This window comes from Gopherus evgoodei, chromosome 3 (genome assembly GCF_007399415.2).
Source record: "Gopherus evgoodei ecotype Sinaloan lineage chromosome 3, rGopEvg1_v1.p, whole genome shotgun sequence".
Taxonomy (NCBI): Eukaryota; Metazoa; Chordata; order Testudines; family Testudinidae; genus Gopherus; species Gopherus evgoodei.
Window position 1 is genome coordinate 175,702,697 of NC_044324.1, and position 6,365 is coordinate 175,709,061.

Sequence of the window (6,365 nt, forward strand, 5' to 3'; positions counted from 1 at the left end):
ACCAGTTCAAACCTTCATTTAAATGCAAAACGTAACCAAACCCAAATCACAAATCTTCAGGCAAATTCTTCCCCTCTTCCTCTTCAGCTCCCTACAGAAATGATCATCACCCACATGAACTTTCAGAATAATTCACTGAGAAACCAGGGTACAGTTTAAAAGGCATTGAGTTACTGACTGGAACCATGGCTTAGTCATACCTACATGGCCATCACCATTATTTTCTACAACCCATTTTTCATTTGACTGACCATTTCATCAAGAATTGTACCACCCAAAGAGGAGTACTGGACAGACTGCAATTGTGATTGGAGACTGATCATCTTAATTTCCCATAACTCTCTTGAGTGTGGTTTGTGTCAGAAAGGTGGCTATGTAAAACCTCCCATGATGCTTACAGTCTCCCCTCTTGCAATGCATCATGGAAGATTTAGTTCAGCAGGGCAACCTGGTCCAAGAGGAGAATGGGGCATGAGACACCTGTACTACAATTCGCTAGGGGCACCATGGCAGCATTTCTGAATCAATTTTTTTCCAATTTTTGGCAAAAAAAAATCTATCCTTTTTTGGTGTTTGGATTTTCAACTAAAAGTCAAAATTTTCTGTGAATAGCAGACACTTTTCACAATAAAATGTAGTTAATTGAACCCCAATTTTCCATCAAAAACAGTTTCTATGGTAATTTCAACCAGCCCTAATAATTTCTGCAAAATAGAGTTTTTCAGGATATATCATTCTCTGTATAGTAAAAATTCACAGAGAGACCAGGAAACCATAAAGGTTCAATTCCTGGAGCTCTGTCCATTTATCTAAGTTCTTATTTGAGTCCCTGGCTATAGTATCAGTGTGCCTACAAGGTATTTAAAAACAAATACCAACAGCAGTATCTCTTTTCACCCCAGCCTGTAGAAAAATAGTTACTAGTTTATATTTTTGTTTGTTTGTTTGCCTGTTTATGATTTGAGTGACTGGATGTTTTGACTAGAGTGGGAAGAATTTACCCTAATTTCTTTGATTTAGCTTTCACTCAGTATGTCTACACTTAAATTGCTACAGTGGCACAGTAGATACTTATTACAGTGATGGGAGGGGTTCTCCTGTCTCCTCTCTCCAAAAGGCAGTAGCCAGCTTAACAGAAGAACTCTTCCATCGACTTAGTGATGTCTATACAGGGACTTAGGTCAGCTTAACTAGGTAACTCGGGGTCAGAGCCGGCTCCAGGCCATAGTGCGCCAAGCACATGCTTGGGGCGGCATGCACGGGGGGCGCTCTGCCGGTTGCCAGGAGGGGGGCAAGCGGCTCCGGTGGACCTCCCGCAGGCATCCCTGCGGAGGGTCTGCTGGTCCCACGGCTCCGGTGGAGCATCCGCAGGCACGCCTGTGGGAGGTCCACCGGAGCCGCGGGACCAGCAAGCGCCAGAGCGCCCCCCGCGGTGTGCCGCCATGCTTGGGGCGGTGAAATTGCTAGAGCCGGCCCTGCTCGGGGTATGGATTTTTCACACCACTGAGCAACATAGCTGGGTCATTTAATTTTCTCGTGTAGACCAACCCTTAGTTTTGCATTCTGAAGGTGGTTCATTCCATGGTTCCTCTTAATTTTTTTTGTAGGAGGGAGGCTACGTCTATACTACAGATTTTATGCCGGCATAGCTATCTCAGCATACGCCAATAGAAGGAGTTCTACTGCCAGTTTAGGAATAGCCACCTTCCCCAATGCACTCTCTTGTCAGCATAGCTACAGCTACACTGGTCATTTGGTTAGCATAGCTGTGCTGGTGGTGGAGGTGGGGGGTTGTTTTTTCACACCCCTGACCAACATAGCTATCCAGGTGTAAGTTTTAAGAGTAGACCAGGTACAACTCCATACTCGAGATCAGGCTCCTAAGAATGTCCTGTCTTGTGCTGTCATGAGTCTCCCCATAATGGTCGACAGTTTAATTGTCCTGTAGGAATGCACTTGTCATGGGAGATCATGGCAGGGGAGGGAGATACAATGTCATAAGAAGCTAAAGCTAATTGCATGGGGAGCTTGGAATATCAGGAGAGAGACATCAAAATGGTCTCTGTATTCAGTGAAGAGCTAGAGCGGAGAGAGCACAATGCTCATAGTTACGTCTGTTACTAAACAGATGGACTGCTGCATTTTGAATCAGCTAGAGCTTTTTAGGGTTGTATGACTTCATTCCTAGATATAAATCTTTCCTTTCTTCTTTATACACCATAACAAAGAAAAAAGGGCACAAGTTTTTAATATAATCTCCTGAAGAGCATCTTTAATCTCAAAGTTGATTTTTCAGAGGTGCCGAGTGTTCACAAGTCTAGATGAAGTTAATGGGAAATGCAGGTGCTCAGCACCTCTAAAAATCAGTCCCTATGCTTTCAGCACAGTTCGGGGGATAAGGGAAATGTGCCCAAGAATATCTGTGAGAATGGTGACATGCATAAAACCCTAATGGAAGCTCTACAGAGGCCCAGTTAGCCTATAGAATAGAAAGTTTCTCTATACCGTTAACAGTATCCATTGCATGTAGCTATGTAATGGAATTTCTCATTTTTTTTATTTGCACGTGTTAGTCTTTTTATTGCAAATAGGGCTCTAAATCATACTTTAGAAATGAATATTGCACTATATGTGAGTGCATGTGCAAAGGAAGCTATCAATAATGTTAGTTATGAAAACCTGATCATAAGTGTTTTTAGTCCATTAGCCATTTAGTTTTATTTATGTCCTCTTTCAGGCAGGATTTGAAGCCAGAATTCAAAAGATGAAGTTTGGAAAAAGAGCAAGACATGAGGTTATAAAACACTGTCACATTCTTTATGCAACAGAATCCTTTTTTTAAAAAAAACTCCAAGTCTGGCAATAACTTTCAGGAGAAAAAGTATGTACTTACCAGCTATTGTTTTGCCATCATTAAACTAAAATGTCTTTAAGAAACACAACTCAGACAAACCAAACCAAAGTAATCTGCTAATCACATATGCTGTGAATACATATAGTACATTATGCTTCCACCAGCTACTAATATATATACATTATGCAGTCGCAGACCTTAATACTGCAAGCACACAGGTGATGTAACTTTACTCTTGAGTATTTCCATTAATTGCAATGGGACAAATAATGTGCATTCTGTGCATAAGCATTTGCAGGATAGAGTACTTACTTTTTCATAAAATGATTAAATATTAGCGATAACAAAACCCTGCTATCTACTCAGAGTTCATGGGTTATGATAAAATTGGATTCAGATCCAAAGCACAGTTAGAACTGCTTTTGCAAAATAAGACTGATCAGCAAAGTTTTGCAAAACCAAAACTATATAGCGAGTTTTGAGAATGTAGAAAATGGATTCTAGAAAGTCCAGTTCCAGTCTTACAGAAGTGAAAATCAACTAAGAATGTTTGCAAAAACCAAAACCACTCTATGCTTTCCCCATCTCTAGAATGCAACAGGAATGCAGTTCATGATTTATGAGTATGAAACTGTTTGCTTACAGTTCCTGTTTTATCTGATAAATAAAATAAACTTTATGCTGTTAAGTGTAAAAGAAGAAAATGTTTCTTATGACTTTCCTGGAGTATAGCTACTATCTGCTCCTGAGATTTCTGGTACAAGTTTACTGTGTTAATGCATGCCTGAAGCTATGACTTAATCCTGTTGCATTTAGAAGTTGTGAGGCTAGGATTTGAAATGTCAGCACAGGGGTTGCTCTCGATTCATCACCTCTGCCACAGGTAGCAGTGGCTGTGGCAGCATCTTCCAGAAGCTGTTGTTGCTCATAGTTCACAAAGCCTAAAAAAAAAGCAGTGAGGAAAATAGAGCACCTAAAAAAAAAGTTGTGGCTATTTTTTTTTTTACCATATTAAGATACACATGTTGCTAGCTCTGCTGGATATAATACAAATTACTTTGAAATAAGGAGATGGTCTTTTTTTCTGTAATTTATATCAAAATAAAAATGTCATCCTGAGATAATTTTGCAGCCAATGTTTTTTGATTGGGTACAATTCAAAGGCTCTGGTGTTTTTTACATGAAGAATAGGTCTCTAACTTGAGAATTAATTTCTGTTGGAGACAACATGGATACAAAATTTTTAAAGCTTAATTTAGATTCAAAGTAATGTCAAGGCAAGTTCTTTGAGTCACCTAGTCCTTCTCTGTGGAATCATTTCTAATTGAATGTTAAGATCAAAGTTTAAGTTTATAAGAAAGAAAAACAAGCGCAGATAAATAGTTATTATCTGACATCCTTATGAAAATTCATGACCTGCAGCTTTATCAGGGACCTTTTAAGAATTCTAATTGTGAAGTATGCATAACTATTAAATAGCTAGAACGCTTCAGTCTCTTGATAAGAAGCGAGTTAAATAATTGTCCTGTTTAACTTGTGCTTGTTAACCTTTAAGGTCAACTAGTTTGAACATACGTTTAATGAAATCCTGCAGCCAGAATTTATGATACTGCTGCTGAATGTTAAATTGGACAATTTACATAAGCAGGACATTAACCTTCTGAGCACTAAATAGCATTTTAGCACTTAGCCGCTGGGGACAATAAGGGACATGTTCTATATATTTGTGATTAGCTTGCCTGGAAATTCTCATGATGACCAATTGGCCTACCAAGTTTAGCAGCATAATTAAATGAATGGACTCAGCCTAAGTAAATTATCAGTGCTGTGTACAGTATATCATTATAGTCCTAAGGAAAAAAAATATGAATAATTTAATATTACATTACTAATTTATCAATGCTAAGTGACTGCAAGGAGGCTCTTTGTAATTCGTTGTTTTAAATTTGATATTTGATTTACTGCTGGTGTGATTAAACTTGAACCTACTTCATTTCTTTATCAGAAATTTATGGCAGCAGTCGACTTTTCTTCCCTGGGGTAATGGATGTATTTTTCGTTTTCTTCTGCTTTGATGATAATAGCAAATACAAAGTATTATGCATTGCCAAACTTGTAATTAAGCAATTTGTCACAAGGCATGTGTGTCATCTTTTGGCAGGCAGATCTTGTAAAAGGTAAGGGCAGCAGCCTTAGAATTGTCAGCTTTCCAAGCTGGTACAACAGGACAATAATGGCTTAGGGTAATTTTCCTCTTGGATCTGAAAGATGGAACTTAACATCCTGCTCTCCCTACTTGAATATTCTCACAGTGTAAGGGAATGCAAAACATTGGAGGAGAGTGCTGTAGACCTACAAGGAGAATGTTGGTTTTAACTATTATAATTGTTATTATTTATATTGGGGTAGTGTGCAATCAGGGTTGGAACCCCATTTTGCCAGGTGCCAAACAAACACATACAGAGTCCAGTCCTTGCTCAAAACTTCTTATAGTATTAAAAATAAATAAAGCAGACAACAGGTAAAAGGATACAGCACACAAGCAAAGTGATCAAGGTAACAGCAGGCACATGCTAGCCCCACTGTGCCCATGTTGTTCGAGGGGGTGGTTTTTTTACAGTTATTTTTATTTATTTTGCAAACATAATTTTAGGTTTGTTTTTTGAGGGGCACTCAGGGTTGAAGTCGGGAAGATGGAGTAAGTGTTGAGTAAAAGAGAGGCCTGGGTAAAGGAAGAAGGAAATGGAGGGGGAGGGAAGTACAAAGGGAAAGGAAAAGGGGCAGGGAAGGGAAGGCACATAATAGGTAGGCAGAGTGAAGCTGGGAGCAGATGGGTTGCTGTGGTAGTAGAAGAGAGCGGGATGAAGGGCGGCCAGCCAACTCAGAACACACTACATGGCACCACTGCACTCACTTTTCCCAGCAGCATCCCAATGTGCTCCTCAGTTCAGGTCAAAAGCCATCGATGGCAAGACAGAAAAAGAGAAGAAAAACCAGTCTAGAGTTCAACCTTCAGAATCAAGTGATGATGATGTCAGGAGGCATGAAGGCTTCCTGGCTGCTGCTGTTTTTTCCCCATGTGGGAACCCTCAGTGCCTTGAGGGTTCCCCTCTAACTCTGGTGAGGTGGTAGGGGGCTGGAAGTCCTTGATTTAACCCCTGCTCACTGAGCTGTAGCTGGTGCTGGCTGTACTAGGGGAGGTGCACTCAAGGTTAGAGGTTTTGATAGCCCTCCCCTAAATGCTGCTGGTGTTCCTCATGTGTAGGCAAGAAGGAAGCTGCAGGGCTTGAATTAAGTCACAGCTGTCACTGCCCCCAGGGCAAGAGTAGAAACCTTGTCTGCTGATTAATGTGCTGCTGGATTGAATGTGATGGAGTTACAGCCAGTCCAACTCAGAACACACTACATGGAATCACTGCACTCACTTTTCCCAGCAGCATCCCAATGTGCTCCTCAGTTCAGGTCAAAAGGCCACGAGTGGTATAATCCACTGTTGTGTGGCTCTGCTTGG